Consider the following 15274-nt stretch of genomic DNA (forward strand, 5'->3'; position numbering starts at 1 on the left):
GGTGAAAAAGTTCCAACCTAATTGTTTATGTTTATCGACCTTCATTAACAATCTCCTTTTTTTCATCAAAAAACAGTATGTGCTTTTTTTTAGTAAAAAGAAACAATATCCATATTCCTCTAAAAATAGTAACCAAAATAGAATATTTTCCTCTAAAAACTCAATATCCACTATTAAAATATATCATATATCATACCCGAAAAACACAATATCCACTTTGAAAATATAACATACCCTAACCGGCTAACCCCGCTATAAATAAAAACTAGCAACAAACCCGTGCTAAGAACGGCCCGTGCTCCGCACGGGAAGATTTGAAGCGGAGGATTATATGTCAAAGCGCATTGCAATGCTATATGAATTGTGAAAATAAGAAAAACTAATGATAAAGCCGATGTTCATGATAAAAGGGTAAATTACATTGACTTCCCTTGAGATTTTCTTAAATAACACAAGCACGCCTTCAAATTTTCGAAACACATCAATCTCCTCATTTTATCCATTTCAATAACTTTGTAAATATATACAATTTAATTTTTGTTATTCTAGTTTGTTTGTATCTGTTTTCTCTTTTCACAATTAAGTTAAATGAGGTTTTTTCTCACAATGGAGAAACAATAACAACATTTGTTTTTACCACAATATAGAATCAAGCATTGACAATTACAAAAGAGATCCAAAGATGATATAGAAATGAGAAGCATGTTGGTGGATGGACATTGTGGTTGATCAATGAAAATGAAATAATCTTCGTTGTATCCGTTTTATTACATTAGAGTTTAAAACTTAAACCACCTTGCTCGAGGAACAATAAGATGGGTAACATCACCTAGTAAAAGTGGAAAGAAAAAATGATCAAAAATTAAGTGAGTTCATACTCGTATGAAGAAGTTAATTGCTCAAGAAAAATGGAATTAACAAAGTTTAAACCGTGTTAAATTATAAGGGAAGTGCTTGTCAATTTGATAAAAAAATAAGGGAGATTATCGTTTAGTTAAAAAATTGAGCGGGTATTTGTGTTATTTAAGAAGACCTTGAAGAATGTTAGTGTAATTTGCCCATGATTTTTTTTAAAGAATAATTTGCCCATGATAAAATCATTGAAATAATTGTTATTAAATATTATGAAGAGGTAAACTAAAAATATGTAAAACTATTAAAAATAATAAAGATTTCATTATTGATAAAGATGTCGTTATGAATCCAGCGTATGAATTGTACAACTATATTATTTAGTGACTCATTTATCACTTTTTCGGTGTTCTTCATAGTTATGTTTCTAAAAGATATAACAATTATTAAAAAAAGATATAATAATTAATACTCTACAACAATAAAAAAATATTATTTTATAATATTGTACGATAGTCCGATTCTTTGTTTCCAAATATATGTGTAAATATGATGTTTTGTTACAAAAGACACAAAAAGGTAAATATATGTTGAGGTGTCAAAATAATAAGATGGAAAAAATATAATAAACAAAAACAAAGAGTACGAGAGATTGGGGGACATAAGACTCGACCCAGTTAAAACCCTAAAAGGAGATACATCGTGATCAACCCATGTGGACCAACCCTAATCTATCCAAACAAAAATTCACCTATAACGGGTGAAATCCAGGGAACCCACGCAGGGGTGCGAAATCAAATTACAAAAAAAATATGAAAAAGTGAACAATGCCAAAGGACAAAAAGGTTAAAAACCGGCGAATGGATTGACCGCCAACACGAACAAACCAAGTGCCAACAGCTCCTCGAAATCAACAAAGCAAGCATACAAGCCCTTTCGAGCATAAACGCGTTAGAACTCGGATCGAGGGATGAGTCCAATACGTAAGTCGACCCTCTCGGGTTATTGTAACCAAACCAGACCCTCTCGGTTATTGTAACCGAACCAGATCCTCGCGGGTTCATGAAACCGAACCACCACTAAGCCATAATCCGAGCTCCCCAACCTTTGAACAAGAAAACAACACGAATACAAAACAAAAAGCGTTGTCCTCACAAAACAACCCGCCAACAAGAAGAACTTGCAAACCTACAAATAGAACAAAAACAAAGCACAAACCAAGTTAACGAAAAAGCAAAGATCCAAGGACCCCAACGTCGGAACTTCCCCGAAACCTTCCGGCATACACGAACGGAGACCAAACTAAACCAGCTTGAACCACCAAAACCAGCATCTTCGGATCCCAACGAGCAAAGCTCTAGAGCCAAAACACAAACCGGCTTCGAAACAACCAGATCCGATTTCGAGTTCCGAGATCAGAAAGCAAACCGACATCAACAACCTCGTTCCAAACAAACCGTAGCGACGACGCAGCAAAAAGGAGGATTAAACAAGGAGGAAGTTGGTCACCGGAAAGGGAAGGGCAAGGAGATCCGACGAACGAACGCACCGGCGGCGGCCTCCGTGAGTTACGCCAACAAAGAGAATTAGAGAAGGATAATAGATCGTAAACTCGTTTTTAATCGTTTAGATATTTAGAAGTTGAATTATAGGAAAATTTGTTTTGATTGAGATTAAGATTAAATTTGTTTGTTCTTTAAAAAAAGATTAAGTTAGTGTGTTTTATCGAGTGAATTTGTTTTAATATGTTTCAAGAGAGAGAAAATAGGGGGTTGTTGAAGCAAAAGACACAAAATGATATAATTTTGATGACGTGTCAAAAATTAAGAATGAGTAAGATTGTATTTTTGTTAGACATTAAGTTTCATAATTAGAGAATAGATTATAAGAAAATTTGTTTTGATTGAGATTAAGATAAAATTTGTTTTTTCTTTAAAAAATGATTAAGTTAGTGTGTTTTATCGAGTGGCTTAGTTTTAATTTGTTTTTAAGAGAGAGAAAATAGGGGGAGGTTGAAGCAAAAGATACAAAATGATATAATTTTGATTACGTGTCAAAAAATTAAGAAGGGGTAAGATTATATTTTTGGCGTACATTAAGTTGCATAATTAGAGAATATATTTTGGTAGATATTAAGTTTCATAATTAGAGAATAGATTATAAGAAAATTTGTTTTTATTGAGATTAAGATTAAGTTTGTTTTTCCTTTAAAAAAGATTAAGTTAGTGTGTTTTATCGAGTGAATTTGTTTTAATTTGTTTTTAAGAGAGAGAAAATAGGGAGAGGTTGAAGCAAACGACACAACGAATATAATTTTGATGCCGTTTAAAAAAATTAAGAAGGGTAAGATTGTATTTTTGGTAGATATTAAGTTTCATAATTAGAAAATAGACAAGAAACCAAACCCTTATAGCCGTCTTCCTCACCCTAAGAAAGAATGGCTTCAGCGAGTTTTAATAAGTGGCGATTATGAAATTTTGCTATAATTTGATTTTTTTTTTTATATTGTTATGTTAGTAGATAAAACATAGTCTCAAAAAAAAAGTTTTAAAGTACATTGAAAACAACTATATAAGAAGAAGAACAACTATATAAAGATTCCCCTCTTGGTTGTTCTCTCGTTTGTCCGCGGTTTTTGATATGGGCTCGTTCGATTCGATAAAGATTAGGGTGGAGGAGATGATGTTGGTTTTGTAGGCCATGTGGTTGGTGATGATGTAGGTGACGGTTAGGTGGTGGGAGGTGATGGTTTTTGTTGTTGTGGTGATGGGAGGAGGTGATGGTGGGAGGAGTTGATGGTGGTGATGTTGTGATAATGGAAGTTGTGATGCCGTTTTGGTGGATCGCTGGTGAGTAGACACGGGTTTCGGGTTGTGTGGTAGTGGATGCGGGTGTGGTGGCGGTTTTGTGGTGCGTGGCGGTGGTGATGCAGCACAGAGATAGATCATTTGATTCGTTTCCTCTCGGTTGTTTTCGTTTAATTTTGAAGATAGCCCCTTTGTTAGGTGGTGTTTCCTATGGTTTTTTACATTTTGTCTCTGGTGCACGAGTGCATGGGTTTACCCATTTACCCTTTATACGTTGCTACTTTACGATTCCTAGCATAGCACTCCTTGTGCTGGTTAGGACTCATTGTGATTTTAATAAATTTCATTTTGACTTTTTCAAAAAACATATAAAATCATGAAAATGAAAAAAATTGGAGTAGGAATTTTTATATATTGTTTTTTCTTAGGGATTTTTATATATTGTTATTGTTGGTAGATGTAAAGTGAAACAATTAAAAGTATTAAATTTAAAATAAAAATCCACAAAATAGAAAGATAAAATCTAGAATATTGTTCCAAAATTCACGCATATCTTGAGGAATCAACCAATTGATTTTGATTTGATTTGCAATTACTACTTTTACTTGGTCTCCACGTTAAACTTGATCTCCACGTCTTAAGATATATTTGGAAACAACTATATAAGAACAAACATAGACGTTTTTACAAACAAAGCGATGAAGAACAAACAAAAGCGTTTTGCAAGGGATAGATATCGCAAACAACAATTTATGTCAAAAAAAATGTCAAATTTAGCAAAACCAACTACGGTTGACGGGATTAGTGATTTACCAGACGAGATTCTATGTCACATACTCTCTTTTCTTCCATCTAGATTTGCTGTTGCTACTAGCGTTCTCTCAAAAAGGTGGACTTCACTCTATCGCCGCTCCATATTATACACTTTGACGATAAAGATGTTATAGACTTAAAAGACTTCGTTTCCTTCAATTACTTCCGTGGAATATGCGGTCATAATCGAGAATGACTACACACCCATAAAAAGGTTTCATCTCAAGTTTAGTCATTTTGGAGATTGGCAAGGGTTGGTTTTCAATGTCCCCGACCGGATCGAAGCCGCAAAAGAACGTGGTGTTGAGGATATTTTCCTAAGTTTGAACTTTACTAATTTTTTGAGGATGGAAAACGAATCGATCACTCGACAAACATCCTTTTTAACTTTCCAAACCTTGTGGTTCTGAAACCGAATCGGTTAATTGTGCCTCGCTCAAATTTTGTCCTTTAATCTTCCATCGCTCAAAACTCTACATTTGAATTTTTTTTATTTTGTAAATCCCATGGATTTGAAAAGGTGTCTTTCTCGGGTGTCCTATTCTTGAGGAATTGCTCACCATTGATATAAGCAAGGTTACGGAAGGAGGGTTTGAAACATCGTTATCCAATTTGGATAGAGCTACTATCAGTCCATTTGATATTCCGTTTAAAGCAATTTACAATGTTGAGTTTCTACGCATAATAAAGGTATGAATGTTACACAATAAATTTGTGACCACCGAATTAACACCTCATATACTTCCTTAATATGCGCTTCGCTTCATTTTAATATTTTGTTTGTCTCGAAACTTTTGGCATGGATGAGATTGATCACAATAAAAACATCAATGCCTATTACAAAGACTTTCCTTTGTTTTGTAACTTAATTCACCTTGAAATACTATTTTGGGACTATGACCATAATCGGAGTAATGTAGCAAAAGTGCTTCAACGTTCTCCCAAGCTTCAAATTCTTTTAATTAGAAAGGTTCACACTACATAGTTAATATGATTTTTTTCTTTGTTCTTTTATGTATTTAGTTTAATATATATTTAATTTTGACTTCCTTTGACAGAGAAGCAGCAACTATTACACATATAGAAAAGATTGGGAAAGCCCAAATTCGGTTCCCGAATGTGTTTCTTCTCACCTCAAAACATGCACAATTATAAACTATGAAGGTTGGAAAGGTGATATTCAATTTTCAAGATACATTTTGAAGAATGCAAGATTTCCACAGGTTATGAGAGTCATAGTTAGTAGAATTGCTTCATATCGAAAGAGCCAAATTTTAGAAGAATTATCCTCGTATCCAAGAATTTCGTAAGGGTGTAAATTTTAACATGGTTGAGTTAGTACATCTCAAGGCCTTAAGCAAATTCAAAGAAGAGGGTTTTTTTTAAAGTTAATAGTAATATTTTAGTGAAGTTGTTATATTTTTATTAAAATTTTGCTTTTTGAATTCATTGTTTGCAACAAAAAAAAAAACAACAACAACGCCTTATCCCACTAAGTGGGGTCTGGCTACATGGATCAAATGCCGCCATAATGTTCTATCAAAGACCATATTTGGATCCAACTCATTGACCTCTAAATCTTTTCTAATGGTTTCTCTAATAGTTTTCTTAGGTCTTCCTCTACCTCTTTTAACCCGACTCTCCTCCATTTGATCTACTCTTCTTACCACGGCGTCTACGGGCCTTCTCTCTACATGTCCAAACCATCTAAGCCTATTTTCTACCAACTTTTCTACTATAGGTGCTACCCCCACTCTCTCTCTAATGATGTCATTCCTAATCCTATCATGTCTAGTCTTACCACTCATCCAACGCAACATCCTCATCTCCGCTACGCTTACTTTACTCTCGTGTCGGCTCTTAACCGCCCAACACTCCGTACCATACAACATTGCCGTCCGATCGTTGTCCGATAGAACTTTCCTTTCAGCTTAAGTGGTACTTTCTTATCGCACAAAACACTCCGAGGCTCTTCTCCATTTCAACCACCCAAATTGAATACGATGATGTACATCAGCTTCTATTTCTCCGTCATTTTGTACTATGGACCCAAGATATCTAAACCGTGTAACTTGGGGTATGATATGATCTCCAACTTTCACCTCTAAGGTAGACCCACTTCTCCTTTTACCGAAGTTACATTCCATATATTCCGTCTTGTTTCTACTGTGCGGAAACCGTACGCTTCTAAGGCTTGCCTCCAAGTCTCTAGCCTCCCGTTTAACTCCTCCCTCGACTCACCAAGCAAGACTACATCATCTCGCAAAAAGCATACATCTCGGTGCTAACTCTTGGATGTGTTCCGTCAAGCACATCCAAAACTAAAGTAAAAAGATAAGGACTTAGGGTTGACCCTTGGTGCAGTCCTATTGTTATGGGAAAATCTCCGTATCCCCATCCCGCGTCCTCACACTAGTCGAAGCCCCCTCATACATATCCCGGATAGCTCTAATATAGGCAATCCTCACCCCTTTCTTCTCCAGGGCTTTCCACAAAATCTCTCTAGGTACTCTATCATACGCCTTCTCCAAATCAATGAAAACTAAGTGCAAGTCTTTTTTATCCGTCCGATATCGCTCCATCACGCGTCGAAGTAAGTAGATCGCTTCCATAGTCGACCTCCTGTGCATAAAACCAAATTGGTTATCCGTAACGTGAGTCTCTTTTCTTAGTCTTCGCTCAATTACCCTTTCCCATAACTTCATGGTATGACTCATTAGCTTAATTCCCCTATAATTCGCGCAATCTTGTATATCCCCCTTGTTCTTATAGATTGGAATTAAGGTGCTTCTTCTCCACTCGTCCGGCATTTTCTTCGTCCTCATAATCTCGTTGAAAAGTTTTGTGAGCCACCCAATTCCTCTATCGCCAAGACTTTTCCACACTTCGATAGGTATGTTGTCCGGCCCAACCGCCTTGCCATTACTCATCCTTTTCAACGCTTCTTTCACCTCGTGCTCCCGAATCCGACGATAATAGTTATAGTTTCGGTCCTCCTCTCTCGATGTCTAACCCGTTAGAGTCCGGTAAGATCTCATATCCTTCATTAAATAAGTTGTGGAAATACTTCTTCCATCTATCCTTAATATCTCTCTCTTGCACCAAAACTATACCCTCTTCATCCTTAATACACTTCACTTGGTCCAGGTCTCTTGTCTTTCGTTCTCGTGCCTTCGCAAGCTTGTATATAGAATTCTCCCTCCTTGGTACCTAAAGATTGGTATAATCCTTCAAATGCTTCGAGTTCTCGCTTCGCTCACCGCCTTCTTAGCCTCTTTCCTAGCTATCTTATATTTATCCCAAGTTTCGGCATTTTTACACTTAGACCAATCTCTAAAACAATCTCTCTTGATCCGAACTTTACTTCCGAACACCGTCATTCCACCACCAAGATTCTTTACCCCTAGGTCCAAAACCTCTAGATTCTCCCAATGTCTCTTTTGCCACCTTCTTAATCTCATGAGCCATCCTCTCCCACATATCATTAGCGCTTCCATGCGGTTGCCCGAAACCTCCCTCTAATATCTTGTGTTGGAATATCCTTTGTTTGTCACCCTTTAAATGCCACCACTTGATTCGCGGAGCCCCGCTACGGTCTCTTCTCTTTGCCCTCCTCTTAACCCTTACATCCATCACCATTACTCTATGTTGGGTAGTTAAGCCCTCTCCCGTATGACTTTGCGCCTAAACAGATCTTCCCGTCTCGTTTTCCTAATGAGAAAGAAATCGATCCGAGAACAAGAGGCCCCACTCTTGTAAGTGATGAGATGCTCCTCTCTTTTCCTAAAACATGTATTTGCTATTGTAAGATCAAAAGCCGATGAAAAATCTAAGATGGAATTTCCCTCCGCATTTACCTCCCCGAGACCATACCCATGCACGCCCTCGAAACCTCTCGAAACCCTCCCTACATGCCCATTCAAATCCCCTCCTAGAATAATCTTTTCTCCTAATGGAATATCCCGAATTAATCCTTCTAGCTCCTCCCAAAACTTTACTTTAAGGTGTTCTTCTAGTCCTACCCGAGGTGCATAAGCGCTAATTACGTTAAAGGTGTCTTGTTCCACTACACACTTTAAGGCTATAATCCGATCTCCTATCCTTTTAACATCCACAATATCTTTCTTCCACTCCTTATCCACAATGATGCCTACCCCATTTCTCGATCTAACTTCACCCGTGTACCAAAGCTTAAATCCCGAACTATCTAATTCTCTCGCCTTTTTCCCCACCCACTTAGTTTCTTGTAGGCACATAAAGTTAATCCTCCTCCTAGTCATAGTGTCTACTACTTCCATAGATTTACCCGTAAGAGTACCTATATTCCAAGTTCCAAAACGAATCCTACTCTCATGAACTAGCTTCTTTACCCGCACCCGTTCACGAAGATGTGGGAACCCTTGCTTATTTTTCACTACATCCAAAGGCGGCGATGCAGCGGCCCTTGCTCATTTGACACCGTACTCGAGCCATACAGCCGCGTTGCTTCCGGCAACGACCTAGCATTCACACTATTTCGTATTTGGTCCATGTCATAGAGATTCGACAAAGTTTTACGTTGGCTGTCCTTGCAACATTATTTGTTAAATTATCGTAGCCGATTTTGTTTAACATTTCCTTTTCAATCGATAATAAAATTACTTCATTTAATCTTTATTGAGATATTGTTGATCTTAAATAAAACTTTGTTAAAGGAAAATGTTGGCTACAGTGCGACGCCCAACACCGAGCACCACCACCGGAGCATCAAAATCCAGCTCCAATTGCCGGAGGATCGCAGTAAAGAAGCCGAAAACCTCCACTATCGTCACACATGACCGTAAAACACGATGACTTAAATTGCGACAAAAATCCAAATCCTCCTTTGCATAAAACCAGCTCCCACAGATCGATCGTAAAATAGAAAAATGTGTCTCCACAAACAATTCCCCCGCTCTTTTACCGCCAGAGCACAGCCTCAATGCACACAAATTCTGCAGTTATGCATTTATCGTAAAAATATGACTCGACATAACAACACATAGACCGACTTGTTAAAACCCTCATCAGCTGATCGAATTCCCAACAAACTTTGAAAAGCCACTCCTAATACAAGCAAAGGCACAGACATAGAGCAAACTCAGCTCAATAATCATCCAACTTAGACTGCTTCATAAATATCTCTCACAAATATTTAACCTAGTTCCTCCAATGTACTCGTCTTGAATTTGTAAACTTCCTATTACTCTTTGTACTTGTCCTCGCAAAAGAAAATTAAAAAAAATTTGTACTTGTCATCTTGAAGTGTTCGGTTAGAGTTTAAAACACATGGCGTCTATTAATCGTATTTTCTGTTTATTATTATCGGTTACTTTCTTTGTGTGTCAAACTCTCTTCATCTTCCTTTGTTTGGATTCTTTATTAATAACATTCAGGTGCAGCTTAATGTACATTTTTTTAGTTCGTCTTGATCTTGTTATCTTATTTGTGTATCAGTTTTGGCTTTAAGATTACGACTTGGCATTCTGGGTACATAACATGATTGTTTATGCATCTTTAAGAGATTGTCGAAAGCTGATTGTATTTTTCGCTATCTTTTCCATACCATATCAGGCTTTTTAGGATAAAACAGTTTAGGTTTCACAGTTTTTTAATATTTCATGTGTGATGATATTTCAAACTTAGTAGAAAAGGGTCATGATGCATTCTTCACTGATATGCAGAAATAGCTTAGCATAAAATAATATTAGCATAAATTGAATTTTTCATTCCATAGTAGCTCAATAATCACAATATTTTTCATCCAAGATAACTTGAATGATATAATTATTTGACATATTATTTGCTGAACTTTTCGTTCTCTAAGCTGGATACAATATTTATATAATCACATTTGGTTTATATAATCATTTGACATATTTCTTGCGTGGTAAATTGAGCAATCAAATAAAGTAAACATTATTGAACTGGGTTTTGTCTCTTATTTACTTTTTCTTTTTTTGAAGAAATCCTATTTAGATTTTAAAATATGTTTTAAAACATACATGTTAACATACATCTAAAACATGTTAAGCATACATCACATACATGCGCTAAATAAACATACATTTCATGCATCACATACATAAAATAATAAATTAGGTAGTATGGTTATGACCTCCTAACGCGTAAGAATTAAATAAACTATTTTATTACAATTCTTTGACCCACGAGCAAGCTTCAAAAGTTTCTCCATCGGAATCACCTTTTGCGCTGTCTTTTCTTCAACTTGAGCAATTACAATATTTAACCCTTAAATAAAATAAATAAAATAAACCACGACATGCAGGTCGTATTTAAATAAAATGAATCACGACACGCTGGCTGTATTTAAATAAAATAAATCATGACACGCAGGTCATATTTAAATGAACAAACGCTAATATAAACTAAGGTCATAACCATATACCATATATTAAATAATAATAACTATTTATTATTATTTTAAGCAATTTAAGAATCAATCACGATTTGAAAATAATATTTTGACCGAGATACATGTCATATAAAATTGATTCATATATATGTATATATTCATTTTGAAACTATTTTTCAAAATCAATCGGGTCACAAATAAAATTAAAATATTCAAATATTAGGACCAAATCTAAAAGATCATATATGATATTGAAACTCTTTCAAAATCATGATCCTTTTAAATTAGAAACAAATTATATTAATATCATGCAAATCTTTTAAATAAATTCAAAATATCATATATGACCTTGAAACTATTTCAAATCATGATATTTTAAATTTACTATCAAATTGGGATCGCTTATTACCTTTTCAAACAAATTTTGAAAAACAATCCAAAAGGTAGAATTTTTATTTACTTAATTATAGTAATATTGACACTCAATAATTATTATAATTAAATATACATTATTTAGGCGACCAATTTGTTTCCAAAACAAATTATAGTGCTAAAGTTAAGCAAATATTTTATTACCAAATTCAAAAAGTCACATCTGATATTGAAACTCTTTCAAAATCATGATCTTCTAAATTTACTACCTTTCTCCAATTGAATAAATTAATTAAACATTAATAATTTCAAGGATTGTTTGCTTAGCATGAACAACCGGATCTTTGATGCTTCACTCAGCATTCGGATATCGAAACTCAATCTCACGAATTGTTCAAATTCACAACACTCTCTTTGAAAACAATTGATCAACCATAATAATACAACTCATGTATAGTTATGTACCCTAATACGACAATCAAACATCAATAGTTTTAACAATTGTTTGTTTAGTTTGGACAACCGGATCTTTGATGCTTCACCAGAGTCGGATATCGAAGCTCAATCTCACGAATTGTCTACAAATTCACAATCAATTTCATAAAACTCATTGAACGAATGACATCATCAATATATCACATATAATGATGTTGTATTAGAATCATATATCACATATATGATATTGATCAATCAATTTTTAATTAATTCTTATTATTTAAAATTTAAATAATAAAATATTAACACTTAATATACTCAATTAAATTTTCTTTTAACATTATTATCTGGGAGGAATCGGAATTGATATCATCTTTGATTTCAAAGAAATATTCAAAACACTTTTGAATCATATGTTTCTTGTAGAAACCAATACCATGTTTCTTGTAGAAACCAATACCAAAATGATATACCACGTTCCATTCTTATAAAACAATTGGATGTAAAATTGAAAGCCAATGAAATAACTTCAAACATGCCAAGGCTGTCTCGGTTAAGAAAAAGGCTTAAAACTAAATATCTGATTATATTACAAACCAAGCAACTCCTTGCCATTTGTTTACGACATTCTTTTAAAATCCAGCTTCACAATTTTAAAAGAAAACAAATATTGGTTCTGAAAATTAAGATGCGCAGAATCAACAGTTAAACCAATAGCGGAAATCCATATAACAAGATTTTGATTTGCAGATTCAATTAGACATTAAAACAAACAGACGGATATGAATCATATTCATATCACTATGTCGTCAAAACAAATAAGATAAACAAATTTAATCAAATAGATGCATATAACTATGATCTCATCATTAATATGCAAAATTCTGATTTGAATTTAATGATTTAATCATAACCGAAGCTCGATACCACCGAAGGGATTTTAAGAGGGGTTTTTCAAAAAATTTAATCCTCTTTGCGGAAGAAATCTCATTGAAACGGATCTTGATTAAATCATTAATCACAAATCAAAGAATCGAAGTGCAGAGAAAAAGGGTTGCTCCAAAAACCCGTCACCAAAAGCTTCAAAGCACTAGAGTTCTATTTATAGAACTTCTAGTGTGCTCGCAAGTCGAAGTCACTATTGGGCTTCGCAAGCCCAACAACGAGTTTAGTAATTTTGCTAACTAATTAGCGCTATTTACTAAATGCACCCCTTATATAAGTCATACTTATATATTTCTCTTTTGACTCGTTCTTTGTGTCCGGCCCTATAGGTTCTATCACGTTGGCAATAATATTAAATCTAATATTTAATATTATAAACAATGAGCGGTATCTAGCAACACATCATTGCTACCCAATTGACAAGAATGTCAAGTGATCCGACGAAACCTTTCCATGATAATACTTATGTGTACAATTACTTCTTTGTCTAGATATCTTAATTGATCCCAAGGCGTAGATATTGTCACCCTTGTATAGATCAATGTATATATTTCTTGATTCCGAAATATACCGAATAACGAATAAGTCCAATATCTTATATTGACTTAATTCCGCATGGTCATGCATTTTACAGTCATATTTCATCAAGAGGCCTAAAGATATATCTCCCGTTTATCAGAGGGACAAATCTCATCTAGGACACTCATGTCCTTCAAAGATGCTTCATCAAGTACCCATCAACCAACGTTATGGTTATCCTTTTACAAACAACGTTAGAATGACAAAAAACCACTTGAGTCCACATCTAGGGATCGTAGTGGTTTCAGTCTAAGAGCGATATACACTATTATCATTGTGAGAATATCTTATGACAATTGTATAACTTACTATGTAGTATTCTCATGGCGGGTTAATCCAATATAAATATTACTCCTAATATTTATATCTATGTGAAGACTTGATAACTCTTTATCCATGATCCGTGAGATGTGATCATCAGCCTACCCACATAATAGTCTCTATGCTTTAATGATATCCCACTTCTCAATAAAGCTTGACTACGGATACTTTTAGAATAGTTTCCTTATGTTTAACGGGGTCTCACAATTAAGTTATACTTAAAGTTCCATTAAACGGACTAACTATTCTAGGGACTTTATTATTTTGAAACAAAACAAAATCAATAAAGAAACACCTTATAATTTATATTTTCACAATATCTATATATATATATATATATATATATATATATATATATATATCAATATCATGATACAAAGCCAAACCCAATCAATATAGATTGGCTATTAGGGCTTACTCCAACATGAAGATCATCGAAGCCGATGTCATCGAAGCACTCTCATCGTAAGTTGTATACTCGTAAACCGACGTCATCGAGGTTCAAGATCATCGAAGCCGGAAGTTTCAATATTTTGTCAAATGATGTTATTTTCATGCCTATGTACGCAGAAGGAATGGAAGCCTCGGAGCAACAGCTAATTCGTAGGAATTTGAAGGCATTGGATGCTTATCCACTAAAGAGCGCAGGAAAAACGACAATAGTACAATTGTACAACCACTATCTCCACTACTCGTTTTGTGTCCGCCATAGTACAAGACAACGGTTGTGACTACGCCGGTATTCCTCTACACTTGGAATGGATTTGAAATTTTTCCTTCATAGGACAATAACTAAATCAAGCAATAAATCATTGGTGATTTGATCAAGCTTCTACAATGACTCTAATTTGATGTGTCATGGCATTTCCAACGTCTATTTTCACACCTCTATATAAAGGAGTGAAGACCGAAGAATGGCAAGACTCTTACAACAATTTTACAAGTGTCAAACTCCGTGCCGAAATTGTTTTCACATCAAAGTTCACTTAGAATTTCTTTTCAACTTTCATATCTTAGGAATTCTATAGTCTTAAGAGTCCGTATTTGATTTGTATTGTGAACACCAATCGATTGTATATCAAGTGTTCAACCTCAAACATTTTCTTTGTAATTATGTTTGAATAGAAGTCTCTTGTAGTTGTGCTTCGAGCATAGGAAGTATCTTGATTTTGTTCTTGAGCATAGGAAATCTCTTGCAGTTGTGCTTTGAGTAGTTTGAAGTCTCTTGCTATTTTGAGCAAAGGAGCGTATTGTAATCGATATTGATTTTAGTGAACTCTCCTTGAAAGTGCAAGGGGACAGGACTAGTTTTGATTTATGGAAGGAACCCGTATAATTTCTTTGTGTCTTTCTTCTCTCTCTCTATCTCTCTCTCTCTTTACTTATCCGCCGCAACTAGACTCTCGATTATCACTTTAGAAGCTGAACTCTATCAGTTCCCCGAACAAGAAATTCAGCTTTAGGAGAAAGAAAAAGAAACCACAATTCAACCCCCCCCCCCCCCTTCTTGTGTTTTTCTCACCTTCATATTTATCTTAGGTAGACTATACAAGTGATGAGGTCGTTGGGACGTTACTAACCCTAATTGGTATATCCATTTGATGGCTAATCGCACTCGCCGATCGCACGATGATCCTTATATGCGTGAGTCTTGCTAATTCGAAGGTAATAGTATCATCGCCTCTAAACATCGCCCTCGGGACACTTACGAATGCATGAACATATGACACAACAATGCATACGTTCATACAACAAA

The 15274-nt window shown here is 35.0% G+C and overlaps 1 pseudogene; it reads right to left on the reverse strand.

The window, feature by feature from the left end:
• Positions 1–7719: 7719 nt before the first annotated feature.
• On the reverse strand, positions 7720–9003 carry LOC146922452 (uncharacterized; annotated as a pseudogene).
• Between the last annotated feature and the right edge of the window lie 6271 nt (positions 9004–15274).

This window comes from Medicago sativa, chromosome 5, assembly GCF_051527215.1.
Source record: "Medicago sativa cultivar Bolivia chromosome 5, Bolivia_mono, whole genome shotgun sequence".
NCBI classification, from domain to species: Eukaryota; Viridiplantae; Streptophyta; class Magnoliopsida; order Fabales; family Fabaceae; genus Medicago; species Medicago sativa.